The sequence below is a fragment of the Python bivittatus genome, unplaced genomic scaffold, assembly GCF_059951505.1.
Source record: "Python bivittatus isolate LINGU-HERP-01145 unplaced genomic scaffold, Pbiv_v1 ctg000020_np1212, whole genome shotgun sequence".
In the NCBI taxonomy this organism is placed as follows: domain Eukaryota; kingdom Metazoa; phylum Chordata; class Lepidosauria; order Squamata; family Pythonidae; genus Python; species Python bivittatus.
This window is the reverse complement of record NW_028277030.1, coordinates 99,241,601-99,251,305: the sequence shown is the minus strand read 5'-3', so window position 1 is coordinate 99,251,305 and position 9,705 is coordinate 99,241,601.

The window sequence follows — 9,705 nt, the reverse complement described above, 5'->3', positions numbered from 1 at the left end:
AAGCAATCGCTCGATTTCAGCTGAACGGAGCTGCTCCTCCTAACGTCGGGCAAGGAAATAAAGGTCTCGCCGCCTTCAGCCGCCCCTCCTAAAGATGGTGCCTAAAGCGGCAAGAGTAGCAGGCCAGACCAATCGATACCGGAGACAGCCGTGGCTGCTGTTGTTGCGTTAGCTGATTCGTGAGTTGTATCACAAACCCAGTTGCCCGCTTCAGGGCTGGTTGGGCGCTGCGTTGATGGGGAAGGGAGCATCTTGTGCCACAGCTGCCGGACTTTTGGCATAATAACGCTTCACAAACTATCCCAAACTCTTTTACATTTATCCTTTCGGGTGGATTTAAGAATTATTACTTTTTAATTACGTTTGTGCTGAAATGAGAAATTTCAAGGTAGAAGTAGGGCAATGTCTCCAAGAAATCCTTTTGACCTCCAGGCACTGTATGAAGATGGACTCGGAGGAATTGAGCGGGTATCAGAGGAGGTTTATTTAGTCCAGACCACTGTTGGCCGCAAAAAAAGTGACAGGTCCAATCAACACACCAAGTCGGGGAATCCTTTTATTCTTTCTATTGAAGCGCTTCAGCAAAAAGGGCCCCATCTCTCTAAGGAGAGGAACCTTGAGCAAAATTTTACATCGATCTTTATGTTGTTGTTCAGTCGTTAAGTCGTGTCCGACTCTTCGTGACCCCATGAACCATATTGTGCCAGGCCTTCCTGTCCTTCACTGCCTCCCTGAGTTTGCTCAGTTTCATGCTCATTGCTTCAGTGATGCTATCTAACCATCTCATCCTCTGCCGTCCTCTTCTCCTTTTGCCTTCAATCTTTCCCAGCATCAGGGTCTTTTCCAAAGAGTCCTCTCTTCGCATTAGGTGACCAAAAAATATGTAAAAAAACATGATTGGTTACATTGTTGCACAGATGCACTTGATTCCATGTTACATACTAACATCCCATAATAAGCTTAGCATGTTCTATGTTTTCTAAAATTTCTACTTGAGGGGTGCGTGTTTTACTATGTTAATTAGCTTTTGGTTACACTAGGGTCGTAAGCGGTCTCATAACTGGGTCATTCGATGGTTTCTGAATACCTCAAAACCATTCCTCTTCCCCTTTTCAAGGTACGACTTTTCTACCTGCTGTCAAATGTCTGCTGCACAAACCATATCTTCTTGAAACTCAACCACAAGCGTTTTATAGTGGGCCCTAGTAAATATGCACTCTAACAATATTCTATCTACCATGTGGCCCTCACCACCCTCTTCTAAGGGTCCCCAAATTCTTTCAGTAGCAAATTTTACTGTTTCATTGTAGGCTGAAGCCCACTTAATAGTTTAAATTAATTTTAACTGATTAAGCACCTGTGTTCATTAAATTCAAAAGCACTGAACAAATTAGATTCTTTTTGTTTTGTTTTGTTTGGAGTTTGTTTATTTTAGGGTAGCAAAGTCACACAGTTGATTGTTTGACAACAGTTAAACCTGTTTTTGCATAAAAGCAGTATTTTTAAAATTGATATGTCTTCTTTATTTTGAAATGCTATGCCTACCATACTGTAACTAGCAGCTGGTAATTTTAGAAGAAGCACTTATTTGTGTAAAAGACAATGGGTATGCTTATGCTGTTCTCTAATTCCTGGTTTGTCTCATCTCTAAATCCTGATTTGCTCATCTTTATGGAATAAAATGCTACTGGCGAGTTTCAAAAAATAAACTAAGCCATAAACTACATTTAAAAATACATTGGTTGGGTTTATATAATGTGTTAAGCCACAGCCAAGCAAACCCCATTATGGCTTAGTGGTTACAGTTTTCATTAAGACATTGTTTAATTCTGCATTTTTAATATAAAATTGACAAAAATATACAAAATATCTGAATAATTGGAGCTTTCTGTTAGCATTTTTAATTGATTAAAGAGTGCAGTTCTAGTTCAGTGGAACTCCGTTCTAAGAACAGGGAGTTTGAAACTAAGATGATATTATTAACAGTATTACTATCCTAAGCATATTTATTCAGAAGTTAAGCATAAGCTCCATATGCTTGAACATGTATGTTCAGTCTTATGGAACCACCCAGTAATAGTCTTGTTGAACTGCATAGTATAGATCTCCTTCTAGTTACACACAGGAAGGAATGGATCATCCTGCACATTACAGCGACATTGCAGTAAGTATTAAATTGAGATTCAGCAGAATCTTAGGCATGTTTTATCTTTGAAAATTCCATGCCTGCCTGCCTGCCTACTGACTATAAATCAAGGTTTCAACAAGAAACCTTAAGATTTTCATCTAATGATCCTCCCTCCCTAAATCTACAGTATGACTCTGCATTTAAATATAGTATATCCTCAGATTACCATAAATACTTTCCCCATTATCCCTCAATTACTGAAGGTAGGTGATAGACTCGGGAAAGAAAATAGGGCTCAAAAATAAGGTAGAGGTGTCTACATACAGAAGAAAGAAGACTTCCTAACATATACAAAAATCTATGGTTGTCCATTAAAAAGAAATTTATTACTCTTAATGAGCTTTCAGGTATATTTCGTGGGGGGAGGGGGAGGGACTAGAGAAGAAGAAATTATTTCAGGAGGGAAGACAAGGAAATGTTTTCTCTTTCTTATTTTCCAGAATTGTCCCTAATATATTAAAATCCTGATTTTAACCAAATTAAAATATCTGGGTCATACATAATGCCAAACCATAAACCATAGCTTAGAACCCTTATCATTTGAGTTCTTACAGTGCACTCAGTTACATCATTGTATTTGTGCCACATACTTAGCCTCCACAACATTTTAGACTAACAAGTATTTGCAAACCAAGCCCACATAACTAATGTTGTGTGAACTAAGAAAATTATGTTAATTTGATAAACACAGTTCAGTTACCCAGGGGTAAACATGTTGTGTGAAAAGTCACTCTCTTGAATAACTGAGGGCATCCTCATCCAGTGCTATTTATCTCAGCAGAAAGTGGCCTTCAGAAGGTAACACAAAAGTGATATCAGCTGTACTTTCCCTTTCCAAGAGCCCTGAACTCTACTAGGTTTCCGTTCCCATCAGATGGACTGGTAAGCAGAAGCCGCACTTGTGCAACACACCTATCTTTTGCTGTTTAACAGGTTGAAAATTGCACTGGGTAGCCATATTATTTCTTTTCAGGTAATATTTTGTCTCCTGATTTCTCTACAGGAATAGGATAGTTTTTGGCTATCTCTGAATATACAGGGGGAAGAGGAAGAGGAAGAAAAAGAAAAAAGAAGAGTCTTATTTTTACGATTGCAGTGTATTGCAATTGGAGTTACATTTACATGTCATTTATCTTGAGAGTTTAACACTTTTATTCTGGGAGTTATAATTTTGAGAGTTACAGGTACTGACAGGGTGCCCACCTCCTTTATTAGGAGGCTAGAGTACTGCTATTTTTTGTCCCAATTATGAGAAAGCAATGGGAGACAGGGCAATTTTGACTGTCCCTTATAAAACAGTAGGGCAAGGGATGGTTATTTTTTTCCCACCTGCAATATAGATTGAATTTTTAGAATGATGTAACTTTCTGTCAGTGGTGGGCTCAGAAGTTCACAGTTGTAATGAAATTGTTTGTATAACCAATATACCTCATCTTGCAAACAAAACATTGGTGGGAGATTTAGTGGAGGAGTGTTTAGGTATTATTCCTACCAAGCACACATTTTCTGCTCCATGTTAATCCAGTCCAGCTTTTCCACCATCCCAGAATATTTACCTCATTGTTTCTACAGTCTCTGTTTAGTGATCTCTTGTATCTTTTGAACAGGAACAACTTTCTGAGCCAGCTTAGCCCAACGGTTCCTTCGCACTGACTTTCCTGTCTGCTTCAATCGCCGCTTCCTGGCAGTTTGAGTCCCGTGGGCGCTGTCTGGCTTTTTTTGGTCTGCTCAATTTGATTAAAATATATTTTTGAAAATATCTCCTGAAACCTGAGACAGAAAAAAAAAAACAGAATGGAAAAGGGCTGGAACACACATTCTAAAAATAAAATGTCCAGTCCAGCTCTTATATCATCCAAGAATGTTTACCCCATTGTTTCTATAATCCTTGTTTAGTTGTCTCTTGTATCTTCTGAAGAGAAAACATACCTCCAGCTAGCTTAGCCTAGTGGCCCCTTCACAGTCTGGATCTGATTGTTCTTTAATTGCTAGTTATTAGCAGTTCAAATCCTGTGGGCACTGTCTGGCTTTTTGGTTATAACACATTTTTTAAAATACCTCCTAAAACCAGAGGGAGAATAAAAATCAGAATGGAAAAGGGCTGAAACACACACTCTAAAAGTAAAATTTCCAGACCACCTTTTACATCGTTGGTGAATCTTTACCCTATTGTATGTACAATCTTTGTTTAGTCGTCTCTTGTATCTTCTGAACACAGACAGCTTTCTGAGCCAGCTTAGCCTAGCGGTTCCTTCGCAGTCCAAGTAATTGTTCTTAAACTGCTAGCCACTAGCAGTTCGAGTCCCGTGGGCGCTGTCTGGCTTTTTGGTACATTTTAATATACCATCTAAAACCCAGGACAGCATTAAAATCAGATGAAAATGGGCTGAAGCACACACTCAAAAAATAGAATTTGAATTCCGGTCTTTACATTATCCCAGAACAGTATTTGTTCAGTCGATTCCAATATCTTTTGAACCAACACAGACCGTTGAAGCAGCACAACCTAGTGGTTTCTTTGCATTTGTACTGTGTATTTAAATTGTGTCCATGCAATAAAAAGAATTCAACTGCTAATTTTCTAATGGTTCAGCTTCCACAGGTGCTGTCTGGCCTTTGATGCCTCAATTTGATTAAAACACATTTTGAAATACGCTTATTAAAATCTGAGAAAGCATAAAAATCCAAACGGTATACTAAGGAACGATACTTTAAAAATAAAATTGATGATTCCAATCCAACTTTTACATCTTCCCATAGTCTTTACTTGTTGTTTCTATACTTTCCACTTTTAAACAGTTACTGTGTTGGAGCCTATGGTACTTAGATATTTCTTTTGCAGGGAGATGAAGTTCCTTTGTATATTGGGAATGTGGCTAAATTACGAGCTATTAGTAATTCAAGTCTGGGGGGTGCTGTTTGGTTTTTGATCCCCTCAACATTTTTAGAGTATTTTCTATCCTTAAACTTGTATTTATTGGATTTCAAGACTAAAACAAATACAGCGTTTGCCACTCTATCAAGTCAAAGAATGAGAGTCACAACTGCAGGCAAGAGTGCTTTAACTTCTTAGCCAAAGCAAAGGGCTTTTTAAAAAGACCAGGCAGAACAAGGGGGGCTCCATACATCTTTCCCAAACTTTGGAGATGGGAACTGATGCAACTCAGCAGAAAGCTTTTATTTGTGCATATTTGTTGGTTGCTACCATAGCGCACCCATCACAATGTATTTGCGGGACCTTCTCTCGCCTGCCGTTTCTGCTCGCGCCCCCCCCCCAAGAGAGAGCATGCTGCAGGGCCCTTCTATTAAACAATGTCATCTTGTTGGCCCCAAGAGTCTATGGCAGTGCCTGCCCTTTTTCTATGGCAGTGTCTGCCCTGAGGACCAGCATCCCCTGGAGAAGCCCATTTCAATTATTCATGTCAGAATTTGGTGGCCTCTTACGTTTGTCTCATACCCATTGACAGGTGACAAAATGAACCACGGCACTGCGTTGGAGGGATCTGTTTGAATATATTTATAAATCAAATTTCTCCATCAAAAGGACCCCCCCCCCAAGCAATGCGTCACTTTAAAACAGGGATTCCTAAACTTTGTGCCATCACATCTCCCTTTAGTGTAATCTTAATGTACACACCTCCCATAAAAATCCAAACACCCATGATATGGATGTCAGCGGACTTATTTGCTAACATTCGAGAAATTGAAATACAAACAAGTATTTGGGCCGACCACAACCCAATGGTAGTTATCTGGAAAGGACAACGGAAGAGATTTAGATGGACTTTAAATAATAGGATACTAAAAGAAAAAGATTTCAAACAAAAAATAGAGAAAGAACTTACCTTCTTTTTTAATGAAAATAAAAAAGAGGATACATCATTACAGAATCTTTGGGATACAATGAAGACTTATACAAGAGGTTTAATAATAGATTATACAAGGAAAAGAAACATAACGCAGAAAAAGACTTTTAAACTACTGGAGGATGACCATAAAAAATTGGAAGAAGAGTTACAGAAATCCCCGCAAAAAAAAGATATTAAAGCTAAAATGGATCTAATTAAACATAAAATGGGATTAATGGAAAAGGAGGAACTGGCACAAAAAATTAGAAGTGCTAAACAGAATTACTTTGAAGATGCAAATAAACCAGGTAGATGGCTAGCTTATAAACTGAGAAAAGAGAGAGAATCAAAAAGGATTAATCAATTAATAAATGAAGGACAGATCTGCTTTGGTAATGAGGACAAGAAAAAAATTATACAAGACTACTATGGAAAATTGTATTATCAAGAGAATGTACAAGAAGAAGAAGTAAGACAATATTTACAGAAAGCGAAATTGCCTCAGATACCTAAAGACATTGAAATAATGTTAGAGGGGAATATAACTATGATGGAATTAACAGAAGCTCTAAAAAAGCAGAATGTCGGGAAAGCCCCGGGTCCAGATGGACTGCCAGTGGAATTTTACAAAACCTTCCAGGACATATTGAGCCTTCAACTATTGGAAGTTATGAATGAGGTTATGACAAAGAAGAGGATACCCCAAACATGGACTGAAGCATACATTACACTTATACCAAAAGAGGACACTGACCCACAACAGGTTAAAAATTATAGACCAATATCTTTATTAAATTCAGATTATAAAATTTTTGCTTCAATATTGGCAGAAAGACTAAAAAGATATTTAAATAATTTTATCCATGCTGATCAAAACGGATTTTTGCCAAAGAGACAAATTAAAGACAACATGAGAGTAATTCTGGACACATTGGAATACTATGAGGCACACCCTGAAAAGCAAATGGCCTTGATATTCTTAGACGCACAAAAAGCCTTTGACAACGTGAATTGGCGATTTATGCTACTGCAATTGGAACAAATGGGCTTTGGTAGAAAATTTACCCAAACCATTGAAACAATATATCATAAGCAGACTGCAAAAATCATGATAAATGGAGATTTAACAGAACAGATAGACATAACAAAAGGGACGAGACAAGGTTGTCCACTATCGCCCTTGTTGTTTGTCTTAACATTAGAAGTGTTGAACAGGAATATAAGTGAAGAGAAAGAAATAAAAGGAATGAAGATCAAAAAGGAAGAGTACAAACTGCAAGCCTTCGCAGATGACCTAGTATTTATACTAGAGGACCCATTGGAAACAGCACCTAAATTAATTGAAAAGATAGAAGAATATGGAAAAGTAGCAGGATTAAAAATAAACAAAGAAAAAACAAAGATATTAACAAAGAATATGCTAGCAAGGCAAAAGAAAGAATTGGAAGAAGTCTTGGAAATACAGGTCACAAACAGGGTTAAATACCTAGGGATATATATTACACCAAGATGTAGTACACTGAAGGAGGATAATTATGTTAAACTTAAACGACAGATTGCAATAGATCTGACAAAATGGGAGAATTTACAATTATCAATGATTGGGAGAATATCCACTATTAAGATGAATATATTGCCTAGGATGTTATATCTATTCCAGACAATTCCAATTCGTTTAGGGAAAGAGTTTTTTGATGATTTAAATAAAATTGTATTGAAATACATCTGGCAGGGTAAAAAGGCAAGAATAAAGCTTAAATTACTACAAGATGCAAGAGTAAGAAGTGGGTTTGCCTTGCCTAACTGGGAATTATACTACCAGGCGACAAATCTGATGTGGGTAAAGGACTGGATAACTTTAAGAAATAATAGACTATTGACCTTAGAGGAACATGACCTGTTGTTGGGCTGGCATGCTTTCTTATGGTATAAGGGAACGAAAACACAGGGCTACTTTAGAAGGCACTATATTCGAGAGGCATTGTTTTTAAACTGGGAGAAGACAAGAAGACAATATTATTTAAAAGTTCCACGATGGATATCCACTTATTGAAGCCTTTTCTTATTCAATAACATATAAAAAGGAACAAACAGTTAGATATACTGAGATATTGAATGAAAAGGGTGAACTTAAAACTATGCAAGCGTTGGAAGAACAAGGTATAAAAATGAACTGGTTTTCATATTTGCAAATACAATCTAGATTCGATAAAGATTTTAAAGCAGAAGGTATTTATGATGAGCTGACTGTTTTAGATAAAATTTTGATGGGTACTGATGAAAAGGTGATTAAAAAACTTTATGGACATTTACTAGAATTTAAGATGGAGGAAGAACAGGTTAAAGATACAATGATTGCATGGGGGGAAAATTTTGGATACAGAATTGATTTAGAGAAGTGGCAAAAATTATGGTCTCAAAACTATAAAATGACAATGTCAACTGCATATAAAGAAAACTTGTATAAGATGTTTTACAGGTGGCATTTACCTCCAGCAAGGATTGCGAGAATGTACAAGAACAAGTCTGATAAATGTTGGAAGTGTCATCAGAAGCCCGGTACATACTACCATATGTGGTGGACATGCCCAGAAGCTAAAAGATATTGGATTAAAATCTACACATGGTTGGAAAAAATGATAAAACAACATATAGACTTTAAACCAGAGACATTCCTATTAGGAATTATACCTGAAACATATAGTAAAGAACTGAAATATTTGATTGTAAATGTTCTGACAGCGGCTAGAATTGTATTTGCTAAAAACTGGAAAAATGAAAAAGTACCTATGCAGGAGGAAGTCATTAAGAAAATTATGGAATGTGCAGAGATGAGTAAATTAACATTTGAAATTAGAGAGCAAGAAGATAAACAATTCTATATGATATGGGATTTGTTTTATCAATGGTTGGATGAAAAGATATAGTAATGTAATAGATCAGCAAATTATATAATAGAAACTTGACAAACTGATATAAATTATTATATATATATATATATAATCAATGGATAAAAATGATATAAATCCTATTATGAAAGCTGGTGTTATAGACTAGTAACAAATGAATAATAATTGATAATTGATAAATATATAAATATGTGTTGGATAGATGACATGAGATTCTATATAAATGATGAGTGAAGATTATGAAAGGATGGCACAAATGATTGGTAACTGGCTGACACACGGTTTAAAATGGAAGATGGTTTTTTTATGCTTTTTATGTTATTGTTTGTTTGTGTTTGTTGTAAAAAATAAAAAATTTATTAAAAAAAAAAATCCAAACACCAAAATGAACACAAATGAACAATGGAAACAATATAATGAAACTGTGGGAACGGTGGATTTATTGTAACAATAAATTTAATACATTAAATAAATAAATAAATAAATTTAATACATTAAATAAATAAATACACAAACAAACAAACAAACAAAAAGGTCGAATGGACTTGATCTGCACCTTTCCGAGGGAGGTACACCTCAGTTTTGGGAAACCCTGCTTTAAAAAGAGATCATTGTAATTTCAAAACTTGTGAAAACAACTCCACAAGCTCTACGATACGGGACTCCCTCCCTCCCTTTCTCCCTCTCTCTTTCTCTCACTCACTCACTCACTCATACACACGCAGAGACGCTGTCACCTCCCAGGCTTTGCCCCCTCCTC